Here is a 20566-nt window from a genome sequence, read left to right as displayed (position 1 = left end):
GCCCGGCTGTAGCTCCGTGCTGACCCTGCCGCTTCCCGGCACAGCCCCACGCCTACGTTTCATTCTCTAGACGTCGTCGGCTTTTTTCGTGTTTTCCCCGAAGTTGCTGCAGTCGTTACTTCACTACTATGCATTATTCTTCAGTCGGAGAGGAAAACACAGACAGTGGTGATGTGCATCTTGCATTGTTTGCTCTCAGTGTACTGATTTAGAAAACGGGAAAGTGACAGTGGAAGAAATAAAAAAACTTTGAAACAAGGGTTAGTGATTCCAATTGGCAAGTCACAAGAATATCACTAGTGTGATACGCCAGAGGTTTAAGCGGTAGGAATGATAGAAAGGATCCTTTCAAGTCCAAACGTTATCCTGCAGCCTGGTGTTCTTGACAGTGTTGACAGTGACTCGAGCGGTTTCATGCTGAGAAGAGCATTATGCTCAGATGTGACAGTGCTAGACAGGTGTCCAGACAATATGTCACAGGTAGGCAATTCTCCTTGCCTTTGAGAGAAGGAACTCCTCTCCTCTCCTCTCCTCTCCTCTCCTCTCCTCTCCTCTCCTCTCCTCTCCTCTCCTCTCCTCTCCTCTCCTCTCCTCTCCTCTCCTCTCCTCTCCTCTCCTCTCCTCTCCTCTCCTCTCCTCTCCTCTCCTCTCCTCTCCTCTCCTCCCAGTACTTGCAAAGAAAAGCTGTAGGTACTTATTCTTGCCCAAAAAGCTGTAGGTACTTATTCTCTCCCATCTTGGCACCTATGAGTATAAAATAGAGGTCCAGGCTCTGAGCAAGGTTATATATCTCCTGCTGCATTCAGCACCTTGGGCAGATTGGATCCTGGTGATTTCCTTTTCTGTGCACAGGTGTTAGAAGCTTAGAAGCTATTTCCTGTAGCTCCTAATTTGTCGGAACCTAGGAACTGGCCAGGTGGCAGTAGCTACCCAGTCAGGGTACCTGCTGGGCACAGGCCAGTGCTTTTAGGTTAACTCTGAGGCTTGGCAATCTGCCTTACATCATGGAAAGATGGGTCCACCAACTCTCAGTTCAAAGTGGTGTTCAAGCAGGTAGTGCATGCCAGTCTTCTCCCAGAATCTGAATGGCTGTCCTTGTTCCTTGGCCTATTCATGCACTTTGAGTTCTTAAAAGATAAAATATGCTCCTTGGGGCAGGGCCAGAAACTGGTCATAGGGTTTCCAGCAAGTCAGAGTTCCTGGTATTTTTTGGATGAAGGCACAATGTCACAATGTTGCATTTGCTGGAAATTTAAAAATGAGATTCCAGTGAATTACTGTTTGGCAGTTCCTTCCTTCCTTCCTTCCTTCCTTCCTTCCTTCCTTCCTTCCTTCCTTCCTTCCTTCCTTCCTTCCTTCCTTCCTTCCCTCCTTCCCTCCTTCCCTCCCTCCTTCCCTCCTTCCTTCCCTCCTTCCTTCCCTCCTTCCTTCCCTCCAATTTCCATGCCAAGTGTATAATAAAACTTTGTGACTTTTTGTTTTTTTGCAGACCATCTAACTTTTGCCGTTTCTTTCAACTATGAGCATTTATGAATCTTGGCCACTCCCTTCCCTTTAGGGGTGTGACATCCCTTTTTTGGCACCACAGACACCATGCCATGGTTAAAGGGGTCCATTTGGGATGTCACCCGTGAATTCCAGACAGGTAGTGATGACGAGGTGTGCCCAACTCCCCCGGGCAGAGAATGTGCAAATGGAAATAGCCTCGAGGCAGGGCTTAAATGGGTAAATGTGATATTAAGCAAACAAAATATATGGAAAGGGAAAAGTAAAGCAGTTTTATCTGCTATTTTTTGCCCAAAAAGAGAAGTATGCCAACAAACAGGCAGGGGGAGAAATGATTGGGTCTCTGCAGGGTTTGGAGAAAGGACTGCAGGATCAATTAAATGAGAGAGGAAATAGGCTTTGGTAGCAAGTGTTGCTTGCTGCCGAGTGCGACAGCGAAAGGCGGAGTGGGCTGCAGGCTGCTCGCTGCTGGGCGCCGTCAGGAGCAGGAGGAGAGGCTGCCGGAGGACGCGTGGCTTGGGGCGCTCCAGAGGCAGCCGGCACAGGGGCTGCCCGCAGCTCTGCACGGTCGGGAAAGGAAATGCTTGCCGAACGCGATCGGGATAAAGAAGGAGGAGGTATTGAGAAGCGGATGTTAGCTTCTTACTCTGTAATTAAAATTCATATTGAAAACTGTGAGAAAAGACGCCTCACTTTTTAAAATTTTGGAAGGTTTATTGAAACACAAGAAGGGACTGAATAAGGAAAAAGCGACAGCGCTGAGCGCGTACCTGCAGCCAGAGGCACACCGCCCCCACCCGTAACAATCCTTATAGAGGCTATTGATCTCCTCACCATCGTGCAAATATCATTCTTCCGACCCAGATCCGCCTTCGTCCCGCCTCTCGGAGTCTGGGCAGTCCTTCTTGCTTCCACTTTCCCAATGGATCAATTATCAACGGATCAATTGATCCCAATGGATCAATTTTCAGTGGATCAATTTTCAGCATTACAGAACTTATATAAAAAACCACCAGATCTTAACAGAACTCCTTTCAGCCTTATAACATGCATTTAACATTTGCAAGAGCCAACATCACACTATCTGTTTATTACAAAAACATTCTGGGTTTTGGTATTCCATGCCTTTAACCACTACTGTGCTAAATTTTGCAAAACTGGAAAGGCACATTCAGAGAGCATCTAAGTCATGGAGGGCAACTCTAATCGCAGGAGCCATCCACCAAAAAGGTGGAAGAAGCAGCAACAGTAGTATGGCAAGCACTTCATGAATTGAAAGTTGAGATTCTACCTGACAGATCAAAGAGATCTTTACTGTTGAACTCAGGTGCACTGTAAAGAGACAGATATATCCTGAGTGGGGAAAAGGACTCTTGTCACTAGCTGGAGCTGTAAAACAACTTGAGCCACTGTCTGGCCTAACCCCTCCAGGACTTGTTTTGCTTTCTCTTCCCAGGAACGATACTGGGAATGATGCCATGCACCCAACAGAAGATCAAGCTAACCATCAAAGGACTGTTTATCCTTCTTGCAGAAGCAATCATTGCCATCATTAACTCAATTTGGCTCACAGATAAACAAGCTCGATGTACAAAGTGGAGACCCTCTGTGAGGAGACAATTCAGTTTTGTTATGCCTCAACAATAAAGTATTGACCCGAGGGAATGGATGTGTGTGTATGAGAACCTGCTGTGACTTTGTACCTCTAGACAACCGTATGATAGATTCAAGTAATCACCGTTATATTTGTGTGCGTAACTTTGTTGAAATTATAAAATGTGATTTTAATGTTCAGCTCCTGATATATTTTATCTGTTGTTATGATTTAATTATGCACTTACCTGCTATTATGATTTAATTATATATAATATCTATAGCCTACCCCTACTGGAATCAATCTTACCTTGTTGAGAAAACTCCTACTGAAGCAAGCACAAGAAAAAGGACAAAAGGCTTTGATTACTGTTCATCATCATGTGGAAGAAATCCACTGGGTGATTGTGCAAGTGAAGAAAGATGGGGAGCTCCATTGGTGGGACATTTTATTTGGATGGTCAAACAAGATAGATACTTGACATGCCTGAGAAGAGAGCTGAGAGGGATAGCTGGCGCCCCACATTTAAAGCAGGTTGTATTTGCTTCCTTTCAAGATCTGTGGGGACCCAGCCATACAATCAATTAATTTCTAATATCCCCAGTGGCCTCATCTCTAGGTGGTATCAGAATATGCCTGATACTGTCCACTTGGAGTTCACATAAGCCAATCAAGAGCAGCTGTAAGAAAACCTGAAAAGCAATAGAACAAGAAGATCTTGTTCAGGTGGCTGAGTTGCATCCCTGTTACACAGCAAGTCAAGGTCAGATCATTTATCAGGAAAGCAGGAGACCCAGATTCAACCCCACCCTGAAACTGCAGTGCCAGAACCTTCTCTCTTCCATAGCAAGGTCCACCATCTGGCTCTGGGGCATTTTTTTACCCTACCATAAGCAAGAAGCAAGAAGAATAATTCAGCCCAGGTGTCTTTCAGGCACAGCCCAGGCAGGCTGACAAATGCAGATATGACTTTGTTTATGGTCTGAGTGCCACACTGGCTCCAGGGCTGAGCCAGCTCCTAGCTCAAGAGACACCAGGGTAGGGAGAGCAAGTGCAATTTCTTGCATGTGTGACTTTCTGCACAGTGTTTGAAATTAAGAATCAACATGTGCCTGGATAATGAGACTCCCTGTTTCATAGCCTTTTTTTGTTTGAAAACTCATCTTCAGTTTGCCCCTTCAGCCTCCATTTCCTTCTATTTGGAGCAGGGCTCATCTCCTGCTCTGGCCACAGCTGCCCGTTGTCTCTGCTCACAAGGTCTGTGGTAATATTTACTTATTTTGAAAGGTAAAGCTGTCCCCAGTAAGACGGACAAACATTTTTTGCTTGGTCTCTGTATTTTTATGTCTTCCAAACATTTACTGAGCCTGGAAGTGATTCAAACAGTTTTGTAGCATCATGGAGTAACTTGGGTTGGAAGGATCCTTTGGCACTCATCTCACATGTGCCCTGCTTCGAGAAGGGCTGCTGTGGGTGCTAGGACCAGTCACTCAGATGAGTTTGGAGTTACCTCCAAGGGTGCATATTCCAGGGCCTCTGGGCAACCTGCTTCAGTATTTGGCTACTTCATCATGACTTTTCCCCTCATAAATGTCATGGTTTTGGGAGAGGCCCTGCAGGGTTGGCCTCTGTGAGGGAGACCAGGCCTGCCCTGAGCTGGTCAAGGTCAATGCCAGCAGGATCCAAGAGACCCATCCTAAGGCATGGCTGGGCCCATTCTCAGGGGAGTCTGTGCCACCTCTGGGAAAGTGTCTCAAAGTGACGGCGGCAAACACTAAGCAGAAGGAGAAACAAGGCCAGGGTGGGAGGAGAAGGAGGAAAAAAGTCCACAATGGAGCAGGAGAAGGGAAGAGAGATGAGGATACCTGGGCATGGTTTGGGTCCCAGGTTTTGCCACAGCGGGGGCTGAAAGGTGCAGCCTGAAGAAGCTGCTGCCAGTGAAGGAACCAGCCCTGTGTGTGCTGGTCCCAGTCTCCTGCGGTGGCCACTGCCCCAGCAAAGGAGCTAAACATGGCCTGGGGTGAGGAGCAAAACGTCTGGGGGGGAGGAAGAAGTGCATGAAGGAAAGCAGGATTTTTCCTGAGGGTTGTTTGGTTTTTCCAGACCCCCTTGACCCCAGAATCTGTAATTAATAAATTGTTAAAGGGAAAATAAATTCAATTCATGGAAATTCCCTGAAAGAGAACAGTTTTTGCCTGTAACAATATCGAACTCCAATTTCTCTGATACAATTAGTGACAGTTGGTCCTTGCTCTTTCTCAAGATACCTCTGAGAGCAGCCTGGCTGAGTCTTCCCTGTACCTTCCAATCTCATGTCTGAAGACAGCAAGAAGATGCTCCCTACCCATGGTCATCTGCAGTCTAGGTCTAGGTCCAGGTCCTGTGCCCTGGTACACTGAGTGCTCCAGGACCCCACCATCATGGTGCCCCCTTACTGGTCTCACTCCAGTGAGCTGATATCTCTCCTGCCCTGAGCACCATAGTGATGATGAGGTCTTGTGCTGAATGGAGGAAGACCATTCCTTTCCTTGAAGTGGTGGCTATGCTCTTGCCAGTGCAGCCCACAATGTGGTTGGCTGTCGCCCCCACAGGATTGTGTTGTTGACTCATGTTCATACACTGCTAACTCGTGCTTAGTTGTCTGGGTGGTGAATGCAGTCTTAAAATAAAACTGTGACGTGTAAATTCTTATGAAATTAGGAGGAAGCGATGTCAACAAACTTAGCACTTTTTAGTTTCTCAGCTCCATGAGGATCTATTCCCAAGCATGCACTAATGAAAATCCCTATCTGCTCTGTGTTTCAGAGGTAGAAAATGTCTTTGTGATTTCTGTCCTTTTAATAAATCCATTTAGCCTAAAGTAATTTCCTTAAAGAACTTCAAAGATCTTTTGCAATAATGTTCTTTGAAATAAAATGCCATGAGATAGCATTTCATGTAAGTTTTCCCAATTTTTTGAAAACCTTATCAGGAATTATAGCTTGTATGTTCTATTGTTTGGAATGTTTAGTTTACACAGGAGAAATGACAATTTTTCCATGCTTTATTTCAAGTTATGTTAATACTGTTCTTTAGCTACTTTTCATTTCCTAGCTGTCTGCTTTCATGAAAAAATAGGAAATAAAATGTCATAATTAATTGTAAAGCAAAATAAATTCCACAGAATAGTTGCAGTTGGAGAGCTGTCTAGAGATCTAGTCCACCCTGCCCTGCTGAAGGGTCAACTAGAACAGGTTGCTCAGGACGTTGTCCAGTCCAGTTTTGAGCCTCTTCAGTGGTGGATCCTCTACAACTTGTCTGGGCAACCTGTTCTAATACCTGAGAATCCTCACTTAAAAAGGTCTTGGTTTGATTCTTACTATAGAGGTAGTCTAGAAAAGTTGCAAAATCAACTTTGAACACCAGTGCAGCTCTCAAGAAGCTAAGGACTGAATTGGTCTTGTCTATTTTCATAAAGTCTTTGAGCTCAGTGGTAGACTGTGGTGAAGTGTGACACAACCAAGTCTCAGAAAGCATGGTGTGTTTTAATTTCAAAATTCAGATCTGTGTTCTTACATCAGGAATGGATGTTTGTAGTTCCAAGTTCTCAGTCAGAGCACAGATGGCTTATTTCTCACCCTCTCTTTGGAATGCCAGGGAAGAGGGGCATTTCCAAATGCATCCAGTCTGCCCTCGGAAAGTGCTTTGGAAATGATGTGAGACACACTGGAGAAAACAAAGTGACATCAAGAAGTCTTCTATCCCATTTCTTCCACCATGATGCAGCATAATTATGCCAGTGCCATTTCTAAAGAAAATTTGAAAGACTTAATCTTTACAGTGCCCCCCACAGCACCTGACAGAGAAATTATAATCTCTGTTATGCTATGCTATGCTATGCTATGCTATGCTGTGTTATGCTATGCTATTCTTTCCATGCATGTGGGAAATGCAGCTCCTCAAAGCCCTGTGTCCAAAGGGAGCAATTTAATTGTCAAGCTGAGGGCTGCCACTGGCAGATGTGTGCCCTCTGTTCTTTCACCAGCCAGTGTGCAAGAAAGGATCACATTTCCCTTGGCCTTCAGGAAAATGTCCATAAAGGAATGATGGGGGTGGCCGGGTGATGAGGGCAGCAGAATGGGAAGTGAATTCCTGGTTTCCTCTAGGGTGGCTTGTCTGTCTAGAATATAAAATTCCAAAGAAACCCCAGAAGTTATTCTGGCACCAGGACCCATAACTAACCGCTGTTTATTTGTGTTGAGAAGCTGTTTTTCCTTTCCTTTGTGAGTGCACAGTGACACTGTGAAATTGCCATGTGCTGGTGCTGGCAGGATGAGTGGCTCCTCTGCTGCATGATGAGACTGCGTTCATTTGAACTTTCATTTTTATTTTTGGGAAGAATGAAGGTGCCTAAGTGTTTTAACTGTCTGGGTGATACTGTGGATAGAAGCTGTCTGTTTCAACTGAACGTTATCATGATGAACAGAATTTCAGCTTATCAGTGCAGGATACCAGAAAGGCAAGGTGAGCTGCCAGATTTTATTACTTTAATTCTGGGGAATATTTCTTTCCAAGCTGACTAAAAGAAAAATTCCTGTCTCCTCAGCGATTTCATAATCATGAATTTTCCCAAGAAGACTGTAATAAAACCCTGGAAGGCGATGATATGATGTAGCATGAACATCATTCTACCAAAGAAGCTAATCAATTTTTGTACTTGTATATCCTTACAAAGAGTCCATAACATTTCACTTTCCTTAATGTACACGAATGATTTCCCAGTTAGCTTCCATGAGAACTGCAAAAGGTTTGCCTCTTTGATTAGTTGTTATTACTAGGGAGTGTGTGGTATTTGTAGTCTGCTTCTTTTTGCGTACATGTTTGTAAGTTTCCTCATAAAATGGTCAGTCATTCAGGAGCTGTAAGTGCATATCATTATAGAGAAAAACAGTAAAACTACAGTGCCTCTCTTTTACTGTTGTTTTGATCAGGCAATGTCTGACTTTTTTTGGTAGCTTTTATTTTAAACACTGCCTTATAATTTTATACATTTATATGTTGGAGAATACTGATATTGAACATGAACTGAGCTCTGATTTATTAGAGCTCAGAAACACAACAAAGATATTGCAGGGGATAATGTGAGCATTTATTCTGTTATCTGTGGAGAGGATGACTTTTCAAATCCCTCCCCATTTCATTTACTGGAAGGAAATTTTTTACTTCCCTGACATGGAAATTTTCTGCCAAACCCACACCTTATGTCCTGCTCCATAGTGTTTCTGTGCCGACAGGATATTAGAAAAGGTGTCTCCTTGTCAGGTTAGTCAAATCTCTCCTGGCTGTATCTATTTATTATGGGTGTGCATGTCAAGGTAATATCTTCTTCTGTTGTTGGTGCAAACATGGAAGTCTGCTTGTCTAGCTCTATCTGTGCCTATTTATTCTTATCAACATGTGGTTTTAAACTTCATTTTGAGAGCCAGAATATTTGCTGAGATGTCCGTACCTTCTTTACATATAATATAGCAGAACACTTTAGAGAATTTCAGTTTCTTGAATTCCTGTCAGCTTGGGAGTGTATTTCTTAGAATGCTGACCTGTCACATGGAGTCTTCATATCCTTAGGAAAAAAACCTTTTTGATCCCTGAGTATTGACAGCCGCATTAAATATTACTTCTCATAAATGAACCAGAGTACATCCTGATCCAACCTTGGTATTCCCCTGGTTCCTTCATCTTTTTTCACCCCTTTCTTTTTCCTCACTGGTTAGCTACTGGAATACAGTCCAGGGAAATCACTCCTGTTCAGTCAGCAGTACTCTCAGATTACTAATGTGTAAAACACACATGTAATGCTGGCTGCCTTTCTTTCCCTTTACTTTTCTCTGATATGAATTATCCTCTAACTGAAAACGTCCTTTCCCTTCCTTTCCCAGCTACTCCTCGTGTTCAGTGCTTCCACTTGGAGTGGGAGGGCACTGACCACTTGCACTGATCCAACAGCCAGGTCTCTTCAGTGCTCCATTGCCTTAGTTGACCAGATGTGGTTTAACCCCAGCCATCAACCAAGCACCACACAGCTGCTCGTTCCCTCTCAACTTCAGCTCAGGTTCAGACCAGTGTTCCAGTCTGTCCAGTGCACCAGCACAAAAATAGCAGGAGCACCCTGGCCACCTGCCAGCCCAAGCACATCACTGTTACCAAGATGTTCCCAGGCACAATTCAATAAGGTGAGACGTAGCAGAACACTACAGGAAGCAGCAAAAGCAAAAAGCAGTCACTAACTAGCACTAGGGTCTAACATGCAGCCTGGAAATCAAGCACCATGGCAAGCATAGGTGCCCCAGTCATTACCAGCTAAACAGCACTAACAGATATAAACTCAATCTAGCACATCCCAATCAGATCTATCATTATCTCAAACCCTTCAAGTCCCATGTTGGACACTAGACAAGGACTATTGTGGTTTAACCCCACTCAGCAGCCAGGCCCCAGGCAGCTGCTCACTCACTCCCTCACCTGCAGGATTAGGAAAGAGAATTAGAAGTGTAAAAGGTAGAAAACTCATGGGCTGAGAGAAAGACAGTTTAATAGGGAAGGCAAAAGCTGTGCAAGCAAGCAGAACAAACCAGGGAATTAATTCACTGTTTGCCATTGGCAGATAGGTGTGTTCCGCCATCTCCAGGAGAGCAGGGCTCCATCCTGTGCAAGAGTTACTTGGGAAGACAAAAGCTATCACTCCAAATGTGTTGTGTCTCTCCTACCCCTTCCTCCTTTTTCTCCCCAGCTTGATATTCTGAGCATGATATCATATGGTTTAGAATATCCCTTTGGTCAGTTTGGATCACCTATCCCACTCATGTCTTCTCCCAACCTCCCATGCACTCCCAGCTTGCTTGACAGAGTGGTGGTACAAAAAGCAGAAAAGGCCTAGGCTCTGTGTAAACCCTGTTCAGCAATAACAAAAACATCTCTGTATTACCAACTCTGCTCAACACAAATCCATAACACAACCCCATGTTATCCACTGTGAAGGTAGGTAAATATCCCAGCCCAAACCAGCATACCAGATCTCCATAAACTGTTAAAGGCACTTACTTAGACACTCATCTCCCATGTCAGTAGATCCTTATACTGTCACTATCTAGAGTGGGTGGGCAGTTCTAGGTAAAGAGGCTTCAATTTATGTGTGCCAGATTAGTATGTAAATATGCAGTTCACGTGCCTGTCTGCTATTTCCATGAGGTCTGTTTAAAAGAATAATGTCTTTTAAAGAACTTTTCTGTCAGTAAAGCAAAAGGGCAGCTCTTCAGTTTCTTCTGGCTCATTCTCAGCATATAGGGTTACCAAAACAAATTTTTAGGAAGAGCCAAATTTCCACAACCAAAAACTAGTGCTGAATGGTTCAATATTCAAATGGAGATTAGTTATCAGTGGTGTCATCAGGCTTCCAAATTAGGATCAGTAGTATTTAATACCTTTAACAATGGCATATACAGTGGGGTTGAGTTCACCCTCAGCAAATTTGTAGATTATGCCAAGCTCAGTGGTGAAGTTGATAGCCCTGAAGGACAGGATGCCATCCAGAGAGAGCTGGACAAGACTGAGAAGTAGTCCCATGGGAATGTCATGAGGGTCAACAAGGCCAAGTGCGAGGTTCTCTACCTCAGTTGGGACAATCTCTGGTACCAATATAGGCTGGGGGATGACGGGAATGAGAGCAGCCCTGCTGAGACTATTTCAGGATACACTGGTGGGTGAGCAGCTGGACTTAGCCAGTAATACACTTGCAGCCCAGAAAGACTACTGCATCCTGGGCTGCATCAGAAGATGTGTGGCCAGTAGATCAAGAAAGGTGATTCTGCCCCTCTGCTTTCCTCTTGTGGGGCACCACTGTGACACTGTGGTCCCCACACTGCCTTTTTCTGCTCAAGTAATAGGCATCAGTCAGCGGTGGTCGTGATGGCTGTGTCTGACTTGCAGATAGTAATACAATAGCTAAGGGCCCTAAATCTTGCTCAATAACTAAGGGCAGTTAGTTTTGTTCAACAGCTCAGGGTTAGTTGAGTGTGCAGTAACCCAAAATACATCTGGCATGTAAGTATGACTGTAAGTCAATCTTCTTATTCCATGAAGAGTGGACAGTGGGTCCACTGAGCTGTCCTGCATGGGAGTAAATTGCGTGCTAGGATCTCCCCTAGAGCAGGAACACCTCTCAGGTCCACTCCTCATGTCTGAAAGACTTCTTACAGATTCTTGGTAGGTTATTAACAGCATGCTAAACTTTAAAATCATAGCTGAGTGATATAAAGGATTGATTGTGCTCAGGTTATCCTTGAGGCATAAACCACTGACACAGTCTGGGACTAAGTCTGCATCCATCTAAACTCCCCTTGGAAAGCAGTTTAGAAAGAAGTGAGTTTTTTTCTGAACCTTATGACTCAAGAGGAGGGTGTCCCTGACAGTTTTGTCTGACTCTGACCTTTATGCAGTAAAAAAATCAAGTGTACCTTGAATTAAATCATGTTAAACCCCTGTCACATTTACTATCAGACTTTGTTAAATTGCTTTTTTATATCAATAAACATATTGCTACTTCTCTCTTATGGGTAAAGTGCATCACTAAATCTGTGATACTGTCCTGGAACACTGCATTCATCTCTGGAGCCCTCAGCACAGGACCTGTTGGAAGGAGTATGGAGGAAGGCCACAAAAAAGATCAAAGCAATGAAACAGCTGTGAGACAGCTGGGGCTGTTCAGCCTGGAGAAGAAAAGGCTCCTGGAAGACCTTGTTGTGTCCTTTCAATACTTAAAAGATGCTTATAAGCAAGACTGGGACAGATTTTTTTATAGGGTCTGTAGTAATAGGACAAGGTCTCATTGTTTTAAAATAAAAGAGAGTAGATTCAGAGAAGATGTAAGGAAGAAATTTTTTACAATAAGAGTGGTGAAATAGAGGAACAGGTTGCCTAAAGGGGTGTTAGGTGCTCCATCCCTGGAAACATTCAGGATCAGGTTGGACAGGGCTCTCAGCAATCTGGTCTAGTTGAAGAGATCTCTGGTTATTGTAGGGGGCTTTGACTAGATGACCTTTAAAGGTTCCTTCCAATCCAAACTATTATATTTAAAATTGCTTTGAGACCTCTTGCTTAATGGGAATGTCTTGAATTTTAAAAATCAATAAACAGAAGACCAAGAAACCAACCCATCATTCCCTATTGGCAGGAATGTTAGTTGATATGGAATAAAACCTCTTGCAGAGAGGCAGACCAAAGGAGCAATTATTTTTGGCACACCAGAACATTGCTCTTCCTTTCCCAAAGACTCCTTGAAAATCTGTACTTACCTGTCTTCCTTCCTCTGTTTTGTGATTGCTCTCACAGAGCAGTTAATGTCTCACAGTTCTTGTCATGCAAGATAAGTAGGAGAACATAATCCTGGTAGGAAGTGCCCTGCTCAGGAATAAGCAGGGTAATTATCTGCCACAGGATGATTGGGTCAAGTGTGCACCTTCTTTATGCTTTCATTTGGAGCATAATACCTGTCACTGACTGCAATCTTCTCTGTGATATTGAAAGTTCAGTAGTTTTAGTTCATTGATTGTTTTTTGCAGGTCTGTTTTTTGTTGTTGTTTTTGATTTCTATTTTGTCATTTCAGAAAATATTTGGAAGATGATGATTAGTTCGTGAGTCTTTTTAGGCTAACTTTCTATGACATAGACTGTCAACTTTATTGTCAAGAAATGCCATCTCACTTGACACTTCGAAGCTTTTCTACAGCTTTCAGAAGAAATCAGCTGTGGATTTATAAAGGAAGACTGTAGCCAGAAAGGATAAACTCATTTGGTGGTTAAGACTTTAAGATTTTGATGGTGAACACTCAACTAGCTGATGGGCTTACAGACTTTACAGTGAATCCAGAAGCCAAACATAGGTGGCTGTAATCTCCCAGTGGGATGAGGAAATGGGAGACTTGGGAAGCTGAACAATAAGAAATGCAGAAGTTAAGGAGTGGGAAGAAGCTCTACTACTAGTGAAAAAGAGGATTCCACTGTGGGTGGAATTGATCATCCCATGCTTTACAGGCTACAGGTGGGCAATTTTCTGTACCTGGAGTTAAAAAGAAGTCAATAGCAACCAGGTAAAGAGGTGCCAACTTCTTCAATAGCTTCTTATTGCCTACAGCCACTGTCCAGGAAGGGTTGAGTGTGGGTATGAGTGCCTCTAGCTGAGTGGCTGCATGAGGATGTATCTTAAAGAGGGTGCCAAGAGGACAAGCACAATGGAGCTTGGCTCTGCAACCAAGCAGCAAGGGTGCTCATTTGGGAGCTGAAAATGACTGATTCTGCTTCTGAATCAAGACTAAGGGTTTTATCTGAAATAGCTACTGCCTCCACTAGCAAAAAAAATCAGTGTAGATGGTTCAAAGTCCTCCTAGTGATTCCTAAGTGATTAGGTGTGTAGATGACAGAGAGCCTCTGTATGGTGAGCAATTCATTAGCTCTGGCTAAAGGCCGAAAATGTGTCACCATCTTCAGTGCCTACAAAACTATATGAAATGAATGTCATCAGTGCTATGTTTTGTAATAATCTACATGTGTTGGTTGTGCTCTGGGCCTGTTAGACCAGATTGAATTCACAGGAGAGTCCAGTGTGTCTCTGGAATCTCATAGACTTGCTAGAACAGGATGCTTACTTTGTCAGCACACAAAACTTTTCAGTGTGAATAGGATGGCAACAACAGGAGCTCAGGGATCTTCTAAGTTGAAGATAGAGGTAGGTATTTTATCAGTTCACATTCTGGTCTGCTGGGTGAGTGAGTTTGGGGGTCTTTTTGTTGGTTTGGTTTTGTTTTTAATTAAATTTGTCCCTAAAGTCTCAAACACTCACCGAAATCCTGAGGTAGCTCTTGAAATCTTTATTTGGATATTGTCCATATTGCCTTCCTGTTGACAATGGTAGATGAACATGTTTTGTAAGATATTTTTAATCAGAGAGCAAAAATAATCTTTGTTGGAGTGCAGCATGCAGTACAGAAAATAAAAGGGTCATTGCATGCTGATATCTACACCATAGTTTAACTTATTTAGTATTTTTTTTTCTACTTCCATTTACTTCCAATGTGTTTTGCAGCCTCACTTCAACTTTCCAGTTTTCATAAAATCCTTGACAAATTTTAAGTTCTTGCTTGAACAGGGGAGTTGAATCAGATGATCTCCATAGGTCCCTTCCAACCCAAACCATTCTGTGATTCTACAAAAACTTGCATTTCCCACAACTTTTGTTAACGTGTCAGTTAGTCATGCCTGCAGTGAAGCAAGGACACAGGCGGACAGAAGAGTCACCTCTCTTTCAGTCTTTCTCCTAGGCTGTTGTTCACCTGTTGTTCCCTGTGTTGGTGATTGTGCAGTAAAGAATTTTTAATAAATACTGGAACTGTGCCCTGAACTGTAAATGTCTGAGGTGGATCTGAGTTTACTTTGCTAGGAGTCTAAAACACATATTACATCTTAGGAATACATTTGTTAGTAAGAAGCTCTGTTTCTTAGACTTCCCTGTTCTTAGTCCCAGAGGTATCTCTACAGTGCAGTGCTTATCTACATGACCAGGTGTATGTTGACTGCTTTTTTTCACTGTGAATATGAATGTGTGTAATTTGTATATCTGACATCCTGCAAGGATTTTTAAATTCTTTGTCTTTAGCAAGGATTATTTAATTCCTTTGATTTCACTTATCTCTCTGTTGGCTAACATTAGCCATTTGCACTTCACAGCCTGGTATACGTTTGGGAGGTGTGCATGTCTTGTATGTATGTGAAGTTTATTAAAATAGTTAAATATGTTATTGCTGCCTGCAAGACTGACAAAGCAACCTGTACATTTCGCCAGCTAGAGGCTCCCTTCACTAACACCTATGTATATTTAAACAGAGCTATATGGTTGTCTCACCACTTGCACAAGACCCTTGTGAATTGCCAGAAGATGCAATTTCTGTGAAAACATGTTTGCTGTCTGTAATCCTGTAACAGCCTGCCAGTCTGCAAAGGCTGATACATGCTCTCAAGCTGAGGGCTGCTAACAGATTTATAGGGACCAGGAAGAAAACCAGCTTTTCTTAAAGGAACAGTTTTGAGTTGATTGAGCTATTATTCAGGGCCTCAGGCTGCAATTTATCAGCTGCCAAATAGAGACCTTCTGCCTTATTATTGTTTTGGTTGCAGGCTAGATTAAAATGTACACCATTTATTTTTGCATTAAAATTCTTAATTGTTCAATAATTTAATACTGGAGAAAAGTATAAATTATCTGCTCTTGAATATTAAGGGAAGTCAGTGAGGCATGCAGGGGTGGCAATGGTAAGGTGCATGGCTGAGCGTAGATCAAAGGGTACAGGGGGTTCCTGGTGCCAGGGACACCCAAGGCAAGGAAGGGAGCTCCGGCCAGCAGCCAGCAGTTCTCTTGAGAGAGGCTTCTGCAGTTCAAGCCTTGCCAGAAGCAACTGTGGGAGACTGAAATGGCCCTGGCGAGCAGTGTGACCAGGATGGGCAGATGAAGATCGAGAGGACAAACAGGGATTGAGAGAGTGCAGCAGATTGCGCAGGCAAAACTCAAGAAAGGCACATGAGAAGGGCTGTGCACACTGCCTGTGGGCCCACAGCCTAGGGAAGTGCTCTAAGTCTCTGCCATCATGGTGGGCACATGCTTCAGATATCAAACCCAGTGTTTCTACAGAGGAAGCCTCTGAGATGTTTGAGGCTTCCATGCAGATGGGACTGGTAAGAAAGGAGACTTCAATAGAAGAAGTAGGTTGCAATGAGTCGCCACACTCTTCTCCTGGAGAAAAGGTAAATGTCTGCAAAAGATGTGCACAGGGTGTTGCATCAACTGACTGAGTTGCAGGAAACAGTTAAAAGGCTGTGTATTACTAGAGAGGCTGAGATGGAGATAGATAAGTGGTTTCAGAATCTTACACCCCTAGCAGACAACACAGAGAATGTGACACTTTTGACCCTTGTGACCCACAAAAGCCTGACTCTGCTTCATTCCCCACCCTCCTGCATTGCAACCAAAAACAGATATGAAGCTTTAACTGCTGCAGACACCCATGAACAAGGTCTGCAAGGGGAAATTGTACCAGCAGCATGCAGCGGATGCCACAGAAGGAAATGACAAATGCTTGTAGTAGGTGACAGACTGTTAAGGGGTATTGAGGCACCGATCTTCTGGCCTGAGAACAGGACATTCTTTGATGACTGTAGCCTATTCAGGAGGGATGGAATCCACTTCTCAGAAGCAGAAGGGCAATCTTGGGTAGCAGGCTGGACAACTTGGTGAGCTTGGCTTTAAACAGGAGGATTTTGGGAGTGGAGTCCAAAGTGGCAACACGTACACCATTGCAACCAACTGTGGAGTAAGTCAGGCCAACAGAGTAGTGATGAATTTTCTTTATTTCCCTGGCCTGATAGCAACAGAAGGCAGCCATCTGACACCTCAAGTGTGGGTTGAACAATGCACACTGTCTGGAACAAACAGGAGGAACTGTAACTTCGTGCATTAGTCAGAAAGTTACGATATTACAGGAATAACTGAACCATGGTGGGACAACTCACATGACTGAAGAATTACGATGGATGGCAATAGACTGTTTTGTAAAGACAGTCAGGGATGAAGAGGGAAATGAGTCACACTGTGATAAGGAAAACCAGAATATGTAGAGGTCAACTACAGCAATTGAGATTCTAGTTGGACAGAAGACAAACATTTTTCACAACAAGGACAACCAGTCATTGGAATAATCTCACCAGTGAAGTGGAATTTATGACCAGTTATATTCCATCTTCTTAAAAAATAACACCTTAAACATCTAAATGTAAGCCTTGATACCACATGCAGTTACTCAATAGTGGAATTGTTTGGGGAACTTTTTGAGATAGCTGAATGCAATGACATGTATTAGGAATAGAGAAATCAGGGTTTTGACAAGATATGGTATTTCCTTCTGAGAAACTGCAATTCTGAAAAGGAAACTGGGAGTCCTGTTAGATAATAATCTTATTTTCCATCTCGGATCAAGTGTATGGAGAAAAGAATTAGTGTCATCCCTGCATATGTGAAAATGAATATTGAATAGGTATAGAGAAATTATTGTTCTACTGCATTTGCCAGTGAAAGTGGTTTTAAATAACTTTAACTCTCTAAATTGATCTGATTTTCTCACTGCAGGTTTTTCCTCTGTTGTCTTCAGAGAAGAAAGCTGGATGGTTGCCATAGACTGTGCATAACACTTATGTAGCTCAGATTAAATGGGGTGATCCCTGTCCATATCCCAGCAATGTTCAGAGTTTACACAAGACATGCAGATTCCACCTCTAGAAAGTTAAGATAAATCCTCTTGTGCTCCATCCTTTCCTTATCATTCAAATTTTAGGAAAATTTTGCGAACTTTTTCATACTATGATGTCATGTCTCCTTTTCTACTTGTTGATCATCAGGAAAGTAGTTGCTTCTGTCCATGCTCAAACTATTAGCAATGGCACCGCAACAATCCACAGATGGTCTGAATGAGGCAGGGCCTGGATATTGTTTCAGGCTTTCAATAAATGCATGCAGACAGCTTTGCATAATTTACTGTCATATAAAAAGCTTGTTTTTACAATCATACATGAGGTTACTATTAAAGAGGAAAAAAAATTCAATAAAAGTAGTGTAGAGGCCCGAAGCTGGTCTTCCTTTAACTTCTGTTCCTCCTGAGTAGCCCCATAATGCAGAGCTAACAAAAGAACTAGGTGCTGTCACACATACTGCTGTTTGTGGTGGGGTCGTTTTCCTCCCTATGGATTAGTATAGCTGCTGGCACAGCAGAACCCTGCTGTGCTTGGTGTTATTAAAACTTCTATAACAATAACAACAACAGTGATATTAAGGGTAATGGAAAACTTCATAGCTGTAGAATGATAAAGGTAAAAACTGCTCCCTTATTCAGTGACACATGAATTAATTATTATTAATTATAATTATCTACAAAGATAATTTTTGAGATTTGACTGATTGGAAATAATTTTGCCCAAGAGCCAGTACCTTTTCTTACTAAGTTTTCATGATAATGCAGAATGACATATTTGTGTCACAACCTCCTATCTTGTCAGAGCACTGCTTCAGTGAAGAAATAGTATCTAGTGATTTATGTAGTAATCCTTCTTGTGTCCTGATGGAAATGGGGAACCCACAAGTATTTTAGTCTTAATATCTACTTGGAATTAAAAAGCATTGAAAAAATTTTTGTCTGGTTTGTCTTTGAAAGAGATGCAGTCCCACAGATACTTCACTCATGCATATTTCCCCACCAGAAGACAGTGAAAACTTGATTGAAATAATGAAGTCAAGGCAAATAAATAAATAAATAAATATTTTTCTATATTTTAGTCTCAGTTGGATGTAATTGTTTGGGGAAGTACACATGTATTTTATTTTTCTTTTTGGAATTATCAGACATAGGTCTGAATAGAAGAAACACAAGGTTTTGGTGAACACTAACGGCATGAGAGACAAAACAAATGTAGTGCCTCCCATATGACAGGTCTTTGTCTTCCTTTTAACTTTTTACTTTTAAATTTAGATGAAATGCATGACAAATCAACATGTAACTTGATGACAAACCAACATGTAAGTCAATTATAAATAGGCTGTCTATGTTAGTAACAGACTCAATCCATTATTGCTACATATACTTCCATGCTTAGTTCCTATTTCTGTTTCTGTCCTTGCTCAAAAGGATTGAGCAAGCACTTGGGTTTATTAATATATTCCAACTATGATGAGACTAGTGCAAGTCATCAGGACTCAGGCAACAAACACACAGCTGAACTGTAAACAAAAATATTCAGAACCAATGATATGAACAGCTCTTTCTTAGTCCTGCAGTAGTGTTCACATTGTTCATATTGTGTTTGGATCACCGGGGTTCAGATTGCTTTAACTTGCATTGAAATTAACGGCTACAGATGTGCAGGATTCATTTCAATATTCTACCAATACTTAACCAATACCTCAAAATATAGCTTAGCAACAATTACTTTCATGTGCTGAAACTCTAACAGAGGTTCCACAGTGCATTCCTAGTTCACTTGATGAATCCACATTCTACTGTCTCAGAGAATGTTAATGGTACCAGCACTAACAAGAGTGTTCTTTAGAGATGTGTAAACTATGGAGATTCTCAAGTCACTTTCAGACTAGCCATCTTGTTAATAAGCCACAATGATATCAGGGAAGTGGGTTAATTAAGTTAAAAAAACATTAAATAACTCCCAAAAACCTCAGAATTCAGAAAAATGAATGACTGAGATATTCAGCCATGAAATGGAGAGCAAAACTTTAATCTTTTCAGATCAGGTTATGAAGCTACTTGGTGGCAGAATTAACTGTTTATTCTCAGCACAATGCTTTCTGCTGTCTTTGTGGAAAGAGTTGGGTCCCACCATCAAGGAAAACTTAAACCATAAGTGAATGTAATCCTGTGTTTCCATTACAAACTCAGAAGAGCAGAAAAAAGTAGTTTGGGTGGTTGGGGTGAAATCAGATGAGGGAGACTGAAAAAGGCATCTTGTAGTGACTACTGGACTTGATCACTTCAGAATTTACTTCTGGATATTCCATGGTTGGCTTCTAAGCAGATGGCAGTTTTTTGGAAAGAAACCTCAATACTGCCTTTAATATTGTAGTAGACTCAGGAATATTTTGGGACTTCTTGTCTTTTGAGAAGGCTTTTGTGCTTGGCCACATTTAGTAAAACAAAGCAGCTTGGAATCCAACATGAGACTTGGGGTTCAAGTTTATACAAAGTTCTTCATTTTCACAAATGATACCTCCAACAAATAGATAGCATTTTAACACTAGTTCATATTTATTGATATTAATAGCAAACCAAATTGAGTTGCTATTTTAAAGACAATCTTTTAAATCAGGGTCTTATGATCATAAAGATTTTATGGGCTACTTCATGGCAAGATATCTCAAATAATCTGTTTTGCTAACTGTAAAAAGATAAGAGAAGATTTACTACTGTTTTGGTGTGAAAACTTATGACATAAAGAATTTACTACTTCAGGGAATTACTTTTGAACTTTAGTCAAGTTGACTGACTAATCACATGACTCATTTTCATTTTTCCTTTGAAAGGCGTTAACAATTTAGCATGCTAATTTAAAAAAGAAACCACACAGAATCCTATATAAAGGACGTCCACAGATTGAGGCTATTACTTCACCTCATTTGGATGATATAAGGTAAGAGTTGCATAGCTCACTGGATAGCTCTAGAGATGCCAAAGGTATGTCTTATGTTATGATTGGAAGGTCCTTAATTTTCTATAATTTGCTATTTAAAAGCTAACTTAGGAAAAATGTTTAAAATTACATTTGAGATAAAAGTATTTTGTTGGGCTTTGCAGCTTTAGTTTAGCAGTTAGATTAAAGTAAGAAATC

The sequence above is a fragment of the Cinclus cinclus genome, chromosome 1 (genome assembly GCF_963662255.1).
Source record: "Cinclus cinclus chromosome 1, bCinCin1.1, whole genome shotgun sequence".
Classification (NCBI taxonomy): Eukaryota; Metazoa; Chordata; class Aves; order Passeriformes; family Cinclidae; genus Cinclus; species Cinclus cinclus.
This window is presented reverse-complemented; position numbering follows the sequence as displayed.